The 17,039-nt window shown below is 42.2% G+C and overlaps 1 protein-coding gene across 1 annotated transcript in view; it reads right to left on the reverse strand.

Annotated features, from left to right (window-relative positions):
• The window catches only part of BICRAL (BICRA like chromatin remodeling complex associated protein), a 723,876-nt gene that overhangs the window by 125,331 nt on the left and 581,506 nt on the right, over positions 1-17,039 (reverse strand).

Here is a 17,039-nt window from a genome sequence, read left to right on the forward strand (position 1 = left end):
GGATTTGACAGGCTCAGAAAAGTCAAAAATAGTGAGATATCTTGCAGAGGGATGCAGCACTCTTAAAATTGCAAAGCTTCTGAAGCGTGATCATCGAACAATCAAGCGTTTCATTCAAAATAGTCAACAGGGTCGAAAGAAGCGTGTGGAAAAACCAAGGCGCAAAATAACTGCCCATGAACTGAGAAAAGTCAAGCGTGCAGCTGCCAAGATGCCACTTGCCACCAGTTTGGCCATATTTCAGAGCTGCAACATCACTGGAGTCTGAAAAGAAAGAACAACATGGAAGGGGCGCCAATGGTGCAGATCAATGGAGATTCTAATGGTGTGCCAATATAATATGATCACAGGGTACTCACAATAGGTGAAGGCATTCAATTATGCCAATAGGGGCGGGCTGGATTTTAGCAGCAATCCAGCTGGCTGAGCGAGGAGGCAGCTCTCTATCGGCATCCAAACGGAGAGAAACTAGAGATGTAAAACAAAGTACAGAGGCGCCAATGGTGCAGATCAATGGTCATTTCAGCCACAACAATACCCCAATATGCACAGGATACTCACATGTGGTGGAGGCAATCAATTATGCCCATAGAGACAGGCTGGATTTCACAGCAATCCAGCTAGCTGTTCCAAGGTAGAATAACGGATGGGTGGGTGTCAGAGTGTTAGTACTCTAAAGTAGCATAGCAAAAGGAAGTATCATACATAACACTAGGAGTGGATTTGATAAAAAAGTAAATTTATTAAAAAATATAAAAAGTAATACCACTCATCTCAGTGTTAAAAATGTATTATACATAAGGAATAAATGCGACGCGTTTCTCAGATATACTGTTTCCTCAGGCATGTTTCTACACAATTCTTAACCTCCTTATATAGGGCTATGCTACTGGGGATACACCCACAACCCACCCCCAACACTTGTAAGATTGCAAACCAATCAAGGGCCATCATTTACAATGACGCCGCCCCTGTTACAATATAATACATAAATTCTCTATGTATACTCTAGTTATCTCTGAAATAAGTAAATAAACTAAATATTTCTCGAATGGTGTGTTTATATGTTGATATTTTACAGGGACCTACCACTTTTATAATAGGCATTTTGCAATCTAAGATATTCGTAATTCCTATATTCTCATTGGGTAGCTAAGCCATCAATCATTCTGTAGTTTGATAGCTCACAATATATGCTTGCTAATACGTCTATATGGCTGTCAGTCAAATGAGATTTTCACGCTAAATCTCCTGCTGCCATTCTAACTAATCCTACACTATCACTCAGAATGCACACATCCAATCAGAGCACTGACTGGGGGCGCGCCTCCATTTCCAATGTGCAACGCTGTGTGCCGTGATTGACATACACTGGAGTCTGGGGGTGTATAATACTTGATCGCGGACAATAGTAAGCAAAGCCTCCCATTGGTCTTGCCTGTGATCACATGGGAAGGGCACGCCTCTGCTACTAATATTACAGGCTGTCATTGAAACTTAGGAAGGTGTAGTGATTGGTGACGGCCAATAGTAAACAAAGCCTCCCATTGGTCACGCCTATGTTCATGTTGGACGGATTATTACTATTGGTCCGTGGAGACAAAACAAAAGAAATGTACCATTACTAAACCCGATTGCTCTAAATACAGTTACTCCGCAAAACAGAATTTATGCTTACCTGATAAATTACTTTCTCCAAAGGTGTGTCCGGTCCACGGCGTCATCCTTACTTGTGGGAATATCTCTTCCCCAACAGGAAATGGCAAAGAGTCCCAGCAAAGCTGGCCATATAGTCCCTCCTAGGCTCCGCCCACCCCAGTCATTCGACCGACGGACAGGAGGAAAAATATAGGAGAAACCATATGGTACCGTGGTGACTGTAGATAGAGAAAATAATTCATCAGACCTGATTAAAAAACCAGGGCGGGCCGTGGACAGGACACACCGTTGGAGAAAGTAATTTATCAGGTAAGCATAAATTCTGTTTTCTCCAACATTGGTGTGTCCGGTCCACAGCGTCATCCTTACTTGTGGGAACCAATACCAAAGCTTTAGGACACGGATGAAGGGAGGGAGCAAATCAGGTTACCTAAACGGAAGGCACCACGGCTTGCAAAACCTTTCTCCCAAAAATAGCCTCCGACGAAGCAAAAGTATCAAATTTGTAAAATTTGGCAAAAGTGTGCAGTGAAGACCAAGTCGCTGCCTTACATATCTGATCAACAGAAGCCTCATTCTTGAAGGCCCATGTGGAAGCCACAGCCCTAGTGGAGTGAGCTGTGATTCTTTCAGGAGGCTGCCGTCCGGCAGTCTCATAAGCCAATCGGATGATGCTTTTAAGCCAAAAGGAAAGAGAGGTAGAAGTTGCTTTTTTGACCTCTCCTTTTACCAGATAGACGACAAACAAAGAAGATGTTTGTCTGAATTCTTTTGTAGCTTCTAAGTAGAACTTTGGAGCACGGACTACATCTAAGTTGTGTAGCAAACGTTCCTTCTTTGAAACTGGTTTCGGACACAAAGAAGGTACAACTATCTCCTGGTTAATATTCTTGTTGGAAACAACCTTTGGAAGAAAACCAGGCTTAGTACGCAAAACAACCTTATCTGAATGGAACACCAGATAGGGCGGAGTACACTGCAGAGCAGATAACTCTGAAACTCTTCTAGCAGAAGAAATTGCAACCAAAAACAAAACTTTCCAAGATAATAACTTAATATCTATATAATGTAGAGGTTCAAACGGAACCCCTTGAAGAACTGAAAGAACTAGATTTAGACTCCAGGGAGGAGTCAAAGGTCTGTAAACAGGCTTGATCCTGACCAGAGCCTGAACAAATGCTTGAACATCTGGCACAGCTGCCAGTCGTTTGTGTAGTAAGACAGATAAAGCAGAAATCTGTCCCTTTAGAGAACTTGCAGATAATCCTTTATCCAAACCTTCCTGCAGAAAGGAAAGAATCTTAGGAATTTTTATCTTATTCCATGGGAATCCCTTGGATTCACACCAACAGATATATCTTTTACATATTTTATGGTAAATCTTTCTAGTTACCGGAGTATCTATCACAGAATCTGAAAACCCACGCTTTGATAGAATCAAGCGTTCAATCTCCAAGCCGTCAGCTGGAGGGAGACCAGATTTGGATGTTCGAATGGACCCTGAACAAGAAGGTCCTGTCTCAAAGGTAGCTTCCATGGTGGAACCGATGACATATTCACCAGGTCTGCATACCAAGTCCTGCGTGGCCACGCAGGAGCTATCAAGATCACCGAGGCCCTCTCCTGTTTGATCCTGGCTACCAGCCTGGGAATGAGAGGAAACGGTGGGAACACATAAGCTAGGTTGAAAGTCCAAGGTGCTACTAGTGCATCCACTAGAGTCACCTTGGGATCCCTGGATCTGGACCCGTAGCAAGGAACCTTGAAGTTCTGACGAGACGCCATCAGATCCATGTCTGGAATGCCCCATAATTGAGTCAACTGGGCAAAGATCTCCGGGTGGAGTTCCCACTCCCCCGGATGGAAAGTCTGACGACTCAGATAATCCACTTCCCAGTTTTCCACACCTGGGATGTGGATCGCAGATAGATGGCAGGAGTGATCCTCCGCCCATTGTATTATTTTGGTCACTTCTTTCATCGCTAGGGAACTCCTTGTTCCTCCCTGATGATTGATATACGCAACAGTCGTCATGTTGTCTGATTGGAATCTTATGAATCTGGCCTTTGCAAGCTGAGGCCAAGCCCTGAGAGCATTGAATATCGCTCTTAGTTCCAGAATGTTTATCGGGAGAAGAGACTCTTCCCGAGACCATAGTCCCTGAGCTTTCAGGGATTCCCATACCGCGCCCCAGCCCACTAGACTGGCGTCGGTCGTGACAATGACCCACTCTGGTCTGCGGAAGCTCATTCCCTGGGATAGATGGTCCAGGGTCAGCCACCAACGGAGTGACTCTCTGGTCTTCTGATCTACTTGAATCACTGGAGACAAGTCTGTATAGTCCCCATTCCACTGTTTGAGCATGCACAGTTGTAATGGTCTTAGATGAATTCGTGCAAAAGGAACTATGTCCATTGCTGCAACCATCAACCCTACCACTTCCATGCACTGAGCTATGGAAGGACGTGGAACAGAGTGAAGAACTTGACAAGCGCTTAGAAGTTTTGACTTTCTGACATCTGTCAGAAAAATCCTCATTTCTAAGGAATCTAGTATTGTTCCCAAGAAGGGAACTCTTGTTGACGGAGACAGAGAACTCTTTTCTATGTTCACCTTCCATCCGTGAGATCTGAGAAATGCCAGAACGATGTCTGTATGAGCCTTTGCTTTTGAAAGGGACGACGCTTGTATTAGAATGTCGTCCAAGTACGGTACTACTGCAATGCCCCTCGGTCTTAGAACCGCTAGAAGGGACCCGAGTACCTTTGTGAAAATCCTTGGAGCAGTGGCTAACCCAAATGGGAGGGCCACAAACTGGTAATGTTTGTCCAGAAAGGCGAACCTTAGGAACTGATGATGTTCTTTGTGGATAGGAATATGTAGGTACGCAGTCATAAATTGACCTTCCTGGATAGTGGGTAGAATCGTTCGAATGGTTTCCATTTTGAACGATGGTACCCTGAGAAATTTGTTTAGGATCTTTAAATCCAGAATTGGTCTGAAGGTTCCCTCTTTTTTGGGAACTACGAACAGATTTGAGTAAATCCCATTCCTTGTTCCGTCATTGGAACAGGGTGTATCACTCCCATCTTTAACAGGTCTTCTACACAATGTAAGAACGCCTGTCTCTTTATTTGGTTTAAGGATAAGTGAGACATGTGGAACCTTCCCCTTGGGGGTAGTTCCTTGAATTCCAGAAGGTAACCCTGAGAAACTATTTCTAGTGCCCAGGGATCCTGAACATCTCTTGCCCAAGCCTGAGCAAAGAGAGAGAGTCTGCCCCCTACTAGATCCGGTCCCGGATCGGGGGCTACTCCTTCATGCTGTTTTGTTAGCAGCAGCAGGCTTCTTGGCCTGCTTACCCTTGTTCCAGCCTTGCATAGGTTTCCAGGCTGGTTTGGGCTGTGAGGCATTACCCTCTTGCTTAGAGGATGCAGAATTAGAGGCCGGTCCGTTCCTGAAATTGCGAAAGGAACGAAAATTAGACTTATTCTTGGCCTTGAAAGGCCTATCTTGTGGAAGGGCGTGGCCCTTTCCCCCAGTAATGTCTGAAAAAATCTCTTTCAATTCTGGCCCAAAGAGAGTTTTACCTTTGAAAGGGATGTTAAGCAATTTTGTCTTGGATGATACATCCGCTGACCAAGACTTTAGCCAAAGCGCTCTGCGCGCCACAATTGGAAACCCTGAATTTTTCGCCGCTAATCTAGCTAATTGCAAAGCGGCATCTAAAATAAAAGAGTTAGCCAACTTAAGTGCGTGAACTCTGTCCATAACCTCCTCATACGGAGTCTCTCTACTGAGCGACTTTTCTATAGTTCCTCGAACCAGAACCACGCTGCTGTAGTGACAGGAACAATGCACAAAATGGGTTGTAGAAGGTAACCTTGCTGTACAAAAATCTTTTTAAGCAAACCTTCCAATTTTTTTATCCATAGGATCTTTGAAAGCACAACTATCCTCGATAGGGATAGTAGTTCGCTTGTTTAGAGTAGAAACTGCCCCCTCGACCTTAGGGACTGTCTGCCATAAGTCCTTTCTGGGGTCGACCATAGGAAATAATTTCTTAAATATAGGTGGGGGAACAAAAGGTATGCCGGGCTTCTCCCACTCCTTATTCACTATGTCCGCCACCCGCTTGGGTATAGGAAAAGCGTCGGGGTGCACCGGAACCTCTAGAAACTTATCCATCTTGCATAATTTCTCTGGAATGACCAAGTTGTCACAATCATCCAGAGTAGATAACACCTCCTTAAGCAGTGCGCGGAGATGTTCTAATTTAAATTTAAATGTCACAACATCAGGTTCAGCTTGTTGAGAAATTTTTCCTGAATCTGAAATTTCCCCATCTGACAAAACCTCCCTCATGGCCACTTCAGATTGGTGTGAGGGTATGACAGAACAATTATCATCAGCGCCCTCCTGCTCTTCAGTGTTTAAAACAGAGCAATCGCGCTTTCTCTGATATGCAGGCATTTTGGATAAAATATTTGCTATGGAGTTATCCATTACAGCCGTCAATTGTTGCATGGTAATAAGCATTGGCGCGCTAGATGTACTAGGGGCCTCCTGCGTGGGCAAAACTGGTGTAGACACAGTAGGGGATGATGTAGTATCATGTCTACTCCCCTTATCTGAGGAATCATCTTGGGCAATTTCATTATCTGTGGCAGTACTGTCCTTACTTTGTTTGGACGCTATGGCACAATTATCACACAATTTTGAGTGGGGAGACACATTGGCTTTCACACATATAGAACATAGCTTATCCGAAGGCACAGACATGTTAAACAGGCTTAAACTTGTCAATAAAGCACAAAAAACGTTTTAAAACAAAACCGTTACTGTCTCTTTAAATTTTAAACAGAGCACACTTTATTAGTGAATATGTGAAAAAGTATGAAGGAATTGTTCAAAATTTACCAAAATTTCACCACAGTGTCTTAAAGCCTTAAGAGTATTGCATACCAGTTTTCAGAGCTTTAACCCTTAAAATAACGGAACCGGAGCCGTTTACAAATTTAACCCCTATACAGTCCCAGCTACAGCCTTTGCTGTGACTTTACCAAGCCCAGAGGGGAATACGATACCAAATGACGCCTTCTAGAAACTTTTCCAACAACTTTCTGGTCCTCACACATGCATCTGCATGTCTTGCTCTCAAAAACAACTGCGCAGTAATGGCGCGAAAATGAGGCTCAGCCTACAACTGGGAAGGCCCTCCCTGACTGGAAAAGGTGTCTAACACAGTGCCTGCCGTTAAAAAACGTTCCCCAAGTTTATAAGTGTGAATTATCAGCATAAACATGTATAAAATGTCCAAATAAAGCAATCGATTTAGCCCATAAAAGTGTCTACCAGTTTTATAGCCCATATTAAGCCTGTTATCCTGTTTGAAACTAAGAAAATGGCTTACCGGTCCCCATGAGGGGAAATGACAGCCTTCCAGCACTACACAGTCTTGTTAGAAATATGGCTAGTCATACCTTAAGCAGAAAAGTCTGCTAACTGTTTCCCCCAACTGAAGTTACTTCATCTCAACAGTCCTATGTGGAAACAGCAATCGATTTTAGTTATTGTCTGCTAAAATCATCTTCCTCTCACAAACAGAAATCTTCATCCTTTTCTGTTTCAGAGTAAATAGTACATACCAGCACTATTTTAAAATAACAAACTCTTGATAGTAGAATAAAAAAACTACAACTAAACACCACATACTCTTAACCATCTCCGTGGAGATGTTGCCTGTGATACGGCAAAGAGAATGACTGGGGTGGGCGGAGCCTAGGAGGGACTATATGGCCAGCTTTGCTGGGACTCTTTGCCATTTCCTGTTGGGGAAGAGATATTCCCACAAGTAAGGATGACGCCGTGGACCGGACACACCAATGTTGGAGAAAGGGGTGTTATTGCGATCATGAGAGCGAATTACATAGTGAAGCGCCAATGTAAACAGTGGCATAATGGGATAGCTGATTCCTTAATATACGAAGGAGTTACCGTGTTAACATATGTCAAGTGTACTAGGTGTATTTATATATAACAGTGTATATATATATATATATATATATATATATATATATATATATATATATATATATAAACACTGATAGTGCTGTGAAAATATATAAGGTAAATAATATAGTGAAATACCAAGTGTAATAAGAAAATACAGGGATCATAGTGTAAGTCTAAAGCCCAACCTCCAATGATGTGTGGGGTAGTAAAGGTTATATAATAATTGTAATGAAGTCAGTGGAAATACACTAGTGAATAATGTGTTCCTTAAATATAGGGACAATGTGACCAGCTTGGTGAAAGGTGTAACGGTACATAACATTACTATACAATGACTCACTTTTCTGGAGTAATAGTGTGTGTCTAAATTTATAATAACAATAACTCACTTATCTGGAGTATTGGTATGTGTCATAACTAATAATGAAACATAAAATTGACAAGTGATATTGGTACTCGTACACAGTGTTGTGATATTTAAAGGGATATTAGACCTTAACTAACAAAAGATAAAACGGCCAATGGGATATATAAAAGGTACAATCCTAGGTCTAATGACCCTTAGTAGAATATATGGGTGACTAAATGAACGTAACTAAGATAACTACGTGGAAGTGGCTATACCCATCCAAGGACAACTGAGATAATGAATTATAATTAAAACTTATAATGTAATGTTATGTACCCTTACACCTTTCACCAAGCTGGTCACATTGTCCCTATATTTAAGGAAAACATTATTCACTAGTGTATTTCCACTGACTTCATTACAATTATTATATAACCTTTACTACCCCACACATCATTGGAGGTTGGGCTTTAGACTTACACTATGATCCCTGTATTTTCTTATTACACTTGGTATTTCACTATATTATTTACGTTATATATTTTCACAGCACTATCAGTGTTTATATATATATATACACTGTTATATATAAATACACCTAGTACACTTGACATATGTTAACACGGTAACTCCTTCGTATATTAAGGAATCAGCTATCCCATTATGCCACTGTTTACATTGGCGCTTCACTATGTAATTCGCTCTCATGATCGCAATAACACCCCTTTGCGGAGTAACTGTATTTAGAGTAATCGGGTTTAGTAATGGTACATTTCTTTTGTTTTGTCTCCACGGACCAATAGTAATAATCCGTCCAACATGAACATAGGCGTGACCAATGGGAGGCTTTGTTTACTATTGGCCGTCACCAATCACTACACCTTCCTAAGTTTCAATGACAGCCTGTAATATTAGTAGCAGAGGCGTGCCCTTCCCATGTGATCACAGGCAAGACCAATGGGAGGCTTTGCTTACTATTGTCCGCGATCAAGTATTATACACCCCCAGACTCCAGTGTATGTCAATCACGGCACAAAGCGTTGCACATTGGAAATGGAGGCGCGCCCCCAGTCAGTGCTCTGATTGGATGTGTGCATTCTGAGTGATAGCTTAGCTACCCAATGAGAATATAGGAATTACGAATATCTTAGATTGCAAAATGCCTATTATAAAAGTGGTAGGTCTCTGTAAAATATCAACATATAAACACACCATTCGAGAAATATTTAGTTTATTTACTTATTTCAGAGATAACTAGAGTATACATAGAGAATTTATGTATTATATTGTAACATGGGCGGCGTCATTGTAAATGATGGCCCTTGATTGGTTTGCAATCTTACAAGTGTTGGGGGTGGGTTGTGGGTGTATCCCCAGTAGCATAGCCCTATATAAAGAGGTTAAGAATTGTGTAGAAACATGCCTGAGGAAACAGTATATCTGAGAAACGCGTCGCATGTATTCCTTATGTATAATACATTTTTAACACTGAGATGAGTGGTATTACTTTTTATATTTTTTAATAAATTTACTTTTTTATCAAATCCACTCCTAGTGTTATGTATGATACTTCCTTTTGCTATGCTACTTTAGAGTACTAACACTCTGACACCCACCCATCCGTTATTCTACCTTGGAACAGCTAGCTGGATTGCTGTGAAATCCAGCCTGTCTCTATGGGCATAATTGATTGCCTCCACCACATGTGAGTATCCTGTGCATATTGGGGTATTGTTGTGGCTGAAATCACCATTGATCTGCACCATTGGCGCCTCTGTACTTTGTTTTACATCTCTAACATCACTGGAGTGCCCAAAAGCACAAGGTGTGCAATACTCAGAGACATGGCCAAGGTAAGAAAGGCTGAAAGACGACCACCACTGAACAAGACACACAAGCTGAAACGTCAAGATTGGGCCAATAAATATCTCAAGACTGATTTTTCTAAGGTTTTATGGACTGATGAAATGAGAGTGAGTCTTGATGGGCCAGTGGCTGGATTGGTAAAGGGCAGAGAGCTCCAGTCTGACTCAGACGCCAGCAAGGTGGAGGTGGAGTACTGGTTTGGGCTGGTATCATCAAAGATGAGCTTGTGGGGCCTTTTCGGGTTGAGGATGGAGTCAAGCTCAACTCCCAGTCCTACTGCCAGTTTCTGGAAGACACCTTCTTCAAGCAGTGGTACAGGAAGAAGTCTGCATCCTTCAAGAAAAACATGATTTTCATGCAGGACAATGCTCCATCACACGCGTCCAAGTACTCCACAGCGTGGCTGGCAAGAAAGGGTATAAAAGAAGAAAATCTAATGACATGGCCTCCTTGTTCACCTGATCTGAACCCCATTGAGAACCTGTGGTCCATCATCAAATGTGAGATTTACAAGGAGGGAAAACAGTACACCTCTCTGAACAGTGTCTGGGAGGCTGTGGTTGCTGCGGCACGCAATGTTGATGGTGAACAGATCAAAACACTGACAGAATCCATGGATGGCAGGCTTTTGAGTGTCCTTGCAAAGAAAGGTGGCTATATTGGTCACTGATTTGTTTTTGTTTTGTTTTTGAATGTCAGAAATGTATATTTGTGAATGTTGAGATGTTATATTGGTTTCACTGGTAAAAATAAATAATTGAAATGGGTATATATTTGTTTTTTGTTAAGTTGCCTAATAATTATGCACAGTAATAGTCACCTGCACACACAGATATCCCCCTAAAATAGCTAAAACTAAAAACAAACTAAAAACTACTTCCAAAAATATTCAGCTTTGATATTAATGAGTTTTTTGGGTTCATTGAGAACATGGTTGTTGTTCAATAATAAAATTAATCCTCAAAAATACAACGTGCCTAATAATTCTGCACTCCCTGTATATCAGCAATTAAACCTGCATTAATAAGTCTGAATAAAAAATAAATGTTTAAAAATCTTTAAACTGTACTCTTTAAAAGCCTCCTATATTACCTCTTCTGCTGATGCCTATTACATTACGATATAAAGGTGATATTACAGTGATCAAACAACTCTTGTAGAATATAGCAGGGTTAGGCTCAAAGTCTGGAATATGCACTCGAAAAACAAAATTTATGCTTACCTGATAAATGTATTTCTCTTGTGGTGTATCCAGTCCACGGATTCATCCATTACTTGTGGGATATTCTCCTTCCCAACAGGAAGCTGCAAGAGGACACCCACAGCAGAGCTGTCTATATAGCTCCTCCCCTAACTGCCACTCCCAGTCATTCGACCGAAGACAAGCAAGAGAAAGGAGAAACTATAGGGTGCAGTGGTGACTGTAGTTTAAAAATAAAAAACACCTGCCTTAAAATGACAGGGCGGGCCGTGGACTGGATACACCACAAGAGACATAAATTTATCAGGTAAGCATAAATTTTGTTTTCTCTTGTAAGGTGTATCCAGTCCACGGATTCATCCATTACTTGTGGGATACTAATACCAAAGCTATAGGACACGGATGAAGGGAGGGACAAAGCAGGCGCTTAAACGGAAGGCACCACTGCCTGTAAGACCTTTCTCCCAAAAATAGCCTCCGAAGAAGCAAAAGTATCAAATTTGTAGAATTTAGAAAAAGTATGAAGCGAAGACCAAGTCGCCACCTTACAAATCTGTTCAACAGAAGCCTCATTCTTAAAAGCCCATGAGGAAGCTACCACTCTAGCGGAATGAGCTGTAATTCTTACAGGAGGCTGCTGGCCAGCAGTCTCATAAGCTAAGCGGATTATACTTCTTAGCCAAAAAGAAAGAGAAGTTGCCGAAGCCTCTTGCTCTCTCCTCTGTCCAGAGTAGACAACAAACAATGCAGATGTTTGACGAAAATCCTTAGTAGCTTGTAAATAAAACTTTAAAGCACGAACCACGTCAAGATTGTGTAATAGACGTTCCTTCTTTGAAGAAGGATTAGGACACAGTGACGGAACAACAATCTCCTGATTGATATTCTTATTAGATACCACCTTAGGAAGAAAACTAGGTTTGGTACGTAACACTACCTTATCTGCATGGAAAATGAGATAAGGGGAATCACATTGTAAAGCAGATAACTCCAAAACTCTTCGAGCCGAGGAGATAGCTACTAAAAACAGAACTTTCCAAGATAAAAGTTTAATATCTATGGAATGCAAAGGTTCAAACGGAACCCCTTGAAGAACTTTAAGAACTAAATTTAAACTCCATGGCGGAGCAACAGGTTTAAACACAGGCTTGATTCTAACTAAAGCCTGACAAAACGCCTGAACATCTGGAGTATCAGCCAGACGTTTGTGCAAAAAAATAGACAGAGCAGAAATCTGTCCCTTTAAGGAACTAGCTGAAAATCCCTTCTCCAATCCTTCTTGGAGAAAAGATAATATCCTAAGAATCCTAACCTTACTCCATGAGTAACCCTTCGATTCACACCAATGAAGATATTTACACCATATCTTATGATAGATTTGGATGGTTGAAAGGACCCTGAAGTAGATGGTCCTGCCTCAGCGGCAGAGTCCATGGTGGAAGGGATGACATGTCCACCAGATCTGCATACCAAGTCCTGCGTGGCCACGCAGGTGCTATCAAAATAACCGAAGCTCTCTCCTGCTTGATCTTGGCAATCAGACGAGGGAGCAGAGTAAACGGTGGAAACACATAAGCCAGGTTGAAGAACCAAGGCGCTGCTAGAGCAACTATCAGCGCTGCCTTGGGATCCCTGGACCTGGATCCGTAACAAGGAAGCTTGGCGTTCTGACGAGTCGCCATGAGATCCAGTTCTGGTTTGCCCCAAAGTTGAATCAACTGTGCAAATACCTCCGGATGGAGTTCCCACTCCCCCGGGTGAAAAGTCTGCCGACTTAGAAAATCCGCCTCCCAGTTCTCCACTCCTGGGATATGGATAGCTGATAGATGGCAAGAGTGAACCTCTGCCCATAGAATTATTTTTGAAACCTCCAACATTGCTAGGGAACTCCTTGTTCCCCCTTGATGGTTGATGTAGACTACAGTCGTGATATTGTCCGACTGGAATCTGATGAACCTGACCGCAGCAAGCTGAGCCTGAAGCCTGAAGAGCATTGAATATCGCTCTTAGTTCCAGAATGTTTATCGGAAGGAGTGCCTCCTCCTGAGTCCACGAGCCCTGAGCCTTCAGGGAGTTCCAGACTGCACCCCAGCCCAGAAGACTGGCATCTGTCGTTACTTTTGTCCAATCTGGCCTGCGGAAGGTCATACCCTTGGACAGATGGACCCGAGATAGCCACCAGAGAAGAGAATCCCTGGTCTCTTGATCCAGATTTAGTAGAGGGGACAAATCTGTGTAATCCCCATTCCACTGACTGAGCATGCAAAGTTGCAGCGGTCTGAGATGTAGGCGGGAAAACGGCACTATGTCCATTGTCGCTACCCTTAAGCCGATTACTTCCATACACTGAGCCACTGAAAAGCGAGAAGTAGAATAAAGAACCCGGCAGGAATTTAGAAGTTTTGACAACCTAGCCTCTGTCAGGTAAATCTTCATTTTTACAGAATCTATCAGAGTTCCTAGGAAGGAAACTCTTGTGAGAGGGGATAGAGAACTCTTTTCCTCGTTCACCTTCCACCCATGAGACCTCAGGAATGCCAGAACAATGTCCATATGGGACCTGGCGATTTGAAAATTCGACGCCTGTATCAGAATGTCGTCTAGGTAAGGGGCTACTGCTATACCCCGCGGCCTTAGGATCGCTAAGAGTGACCCTAGAACCTTCGTAAAGATTCTTGGTGCCATAGCTAATCCAAAGGGAAGAGCCACAAACTGGTAATGCCTGTCTAGGAAGGCGAACCTGAGAAACCGATGATGATCTCTGTGTATCGGAATGTGAAGATAAGCATCCTTCAAGTCCACGGTAGTCATATATTGACCCTCCTGGATCATAGGTAGGATGGTTCGAATAGTCTCCATCTTGAAGGATGGGACCCTGAGAAATTTGTTTAAGATCTTGAGATCTAAGATTGGTCTGAAGTTTCCCTCTTTCTTGGGAACTACAAACAGATTTGAATAGAAGCCTTGCCCCTGTTCCTCCTTTGGAACGGGGTGGATCACTCCCATAACTAGGAGGTCTTGAACACAATGTAAGAATGCCTCTCTCTTTATCTGGTTTGCAGATAATTGTGAGAGATGAAATCTCCCTTTTGGGGGAGAAGCTTTGAAGTCCAGAAGATATCCCTGGGACACAATTTCCAACGCCCAGGGATCCTGGACATCTCTTGCCCAAGTCTGGGCGAAGAGAGAAAGTCTGCCCCCTACTAGATCCGTTTCCGGATCGGGGGGCTGATCCTTCATGCTGTCTTAGAGGCAGCAGCAGGTTTTTTGGCCTGCTTTCCTTTGTTCCAAGCCTGGTTAGGTCTCCAGACCGGCTTGGACAGGGCAAAATTTCCCTCTTGTTTTGTATTCGAGGAAGTTGAAGCTGTGCTACTCTTGAAGTTTCGAAAATTAGCCTGTTTGGTCCTTAATTTGTTGGACCTATCCTGAGGAAGGGCGTGACATTTTCCTCCAGTAATATCAGAAATGATCTCCTTCAGTCCAGGCCCGAAAAGGGTCAGCCCCTTGAAGGGAATGTTGAGAAGCTTAGACTTTGAAGTAACGTCAACTGACCAGGATTTAAGCCATAGCGCCCTACGTGCCTGAATAGCAAAACCTGAGTTTTTAGCCGTTAGCTTGGTTAAATGAACAACGGCGTCAGAAACAAATTAATTGGCTAGCTTAAGAGCTTTAAGCTTGTCAAGGATATCATCCAACGGGGTTTCTACCTGTAGAGCCTCTACTAGAGACTCAAACCAGAAGGCCGCAGCAGCAGTGACTGGGGCAATGCATGCAAGAGGCTGGAGAATAAAACCTTGTTGAATAAAAATTTTCTTAAGGTAACCCTCCAATTTTTTATCCATTGGATCTAGAAAAGCACAACTGTCCTCGACCGGGATAGTTGTACGCTTCGCTAGGGTAGAGACTGCTCCCTCCACCTTAGGGACCGTCTGTGACAAGTCCCGTGTAGCGGCATCTATAGGAAACATCTTTTTAAAAACAGGAGGGGGAGAGAACGGTACACCTGGTCTATCCCATTCCTTAGTAATAATTTCTGAAAACCTCTTAGTGATTGGAAAAACATCAGTGTAAACAGGCACTGCATAGTATTTATCCAATTTACATAATTTCTCTGGGACTACAATGGCGTCACAGTCATCCAGAGTTGCTAAAAACCTCCCTGAGCAACACGCTTTCAGGTTGAAGTGTCTTTCCTGAATCAGAAAAATCACCCACAGATAGAAGCTCTCCTGCTTCGGCTTCTGCACATTGTGAGGGTATATCAGACATAGCTACTAAAGTGTCAGAGAGCTCTGTATTTGTTCTAGCCCCAGAGCTGTCTCGCTTTCCTTGTAACCCTGGCAGTTTGGACAATACCTCTGTAAGGGTATGATTCATAACTGCCGCCATGTCTTGTAAGGTATAAGCAATGGGCGCGCTAGATGTACTTGGCGTCCCTTGAGCGGGAGTTATAGGTTCTGACACGTGGGGAGAGTTAGTCGGCATAACTTCCCCCTTGTCAGTTTCCTCTGGTGATAAATCTTTTAAAGCCAGAATATGGTCTTTATAATTTATAGTAAGATCAGTGCATTTGGTACACATTCTAAGAGGGGGTTCCACAATGGCTTCTAAACATAATGAACAAGGAGTTTCCTCTATGTCAGACATGTTTAACAGACTAGTAATGAGACCAGCAAGCTTGGAAAACATTTTAATAAATGTGAAAAAGCAGAATATAAAAAACGGTACTGTGCCTTTAAGGGAAAAAAACAAACACATAACCTGTAAAACAGTGAAAAAACATAATTTATGTAAGAACTTACCTGATAAATTCATTTCTTTCATATTAGCAAGAGTCCATGAGCTAGTGACGTATGGGATATACATTCCTACCAGGAGGGGCAAAGTTTCCCAAACCTCAAAATGCCTGATAAGAAAAAAGTGCGAAAGCATAAAAAATAAGGAATTGGAATAATTGTGCTTTATACAAAAAAATCCTAACCACCACAAAAAAGGGTGGGCCTCATGGACTCTTGCTAATATGAAAGAAATTAATTTATCAGGTAAGTTCTTACATAAATTATGTTTTCTTTCATGTAATTAACAAGAGTCCATGAGCTAGTGACGTATGGGATAATGACTACCCAAGATGTGGATCTTCCACGCAAGAGTCACTAGAGAGGGAGGGATAAAATAAAGACAGCCAATTCCGCTGAAAAAAATCCACACCCAAAATAAAGTTTAAATCTTAAAATGAAAAAAACTGAAATTATAAGCAGAAGAATCAAACTGAAACAGCTGCCTGAAGTACTTTTCTACCAAAAACTGCTTCAGAAGAAGAAAACACATCAAAATGGTAGAATTTAGTAAAAGTATGCAAAGAAGACCAAGTGGCTGCTTTGCAAATCTGATCAACTGAAGCTTCATTCCTATACGCCCAGGAAGTAGAAACTGACCTAGTAGAATGAGCTGTAATCCTTTGAGGCAGAGTTTTACCCGACTCGACATAGGCATGATGAAACAAAGATTTTAACCAAGATGCCAAAGAAATGGCAGAAGCCTTCTGACCTTTCCTAGAACCGGAAAAGATAACAAATAGACTAGAAGTCTTTCGGAAATCCTTAGTAGCTTCAACATATTTCAAAGCTCTAACTACATCCAAAGAATGCAACGACTTTTCCTTAGAATTCTTAGGATTAGGACACAATGAAGGAACCACAATTTCTCTACTAATGTTGTTAGAATTCACAACCTTAGGTAAAAATTTAAAAGAAGTTTGCAACACCGCCTTATCCTGATGAAAAATCAGAAAAGGAGACTCACAAGAAAGAGCAGATAATTCAGAAACTCTTCTAGCAGAAGAGATGGCCAAAAGAAACAAAACTTTCCAAGAAAGTAATTTAATGTCCAGCGAATGCATAGGTTCAAACGGAGGAGCTTGAAGAGCCCCCAGAACCAAATTCAAACTCC

The sequence above is a fragment of the Bombina bombina genome, chromosome 4 (assembly GCF_027579735.1).
Source record: "Bombina bombina isolate aBomBom1 chromosome 4, aBomBom1.pri, whole genome shotgun sequence".
Lineage (NCBI taxonomy): Eukaryota > Metazoa > Chordata > Amphibia > Anura > Bombinatoridae > Bombina > Bombina bombina.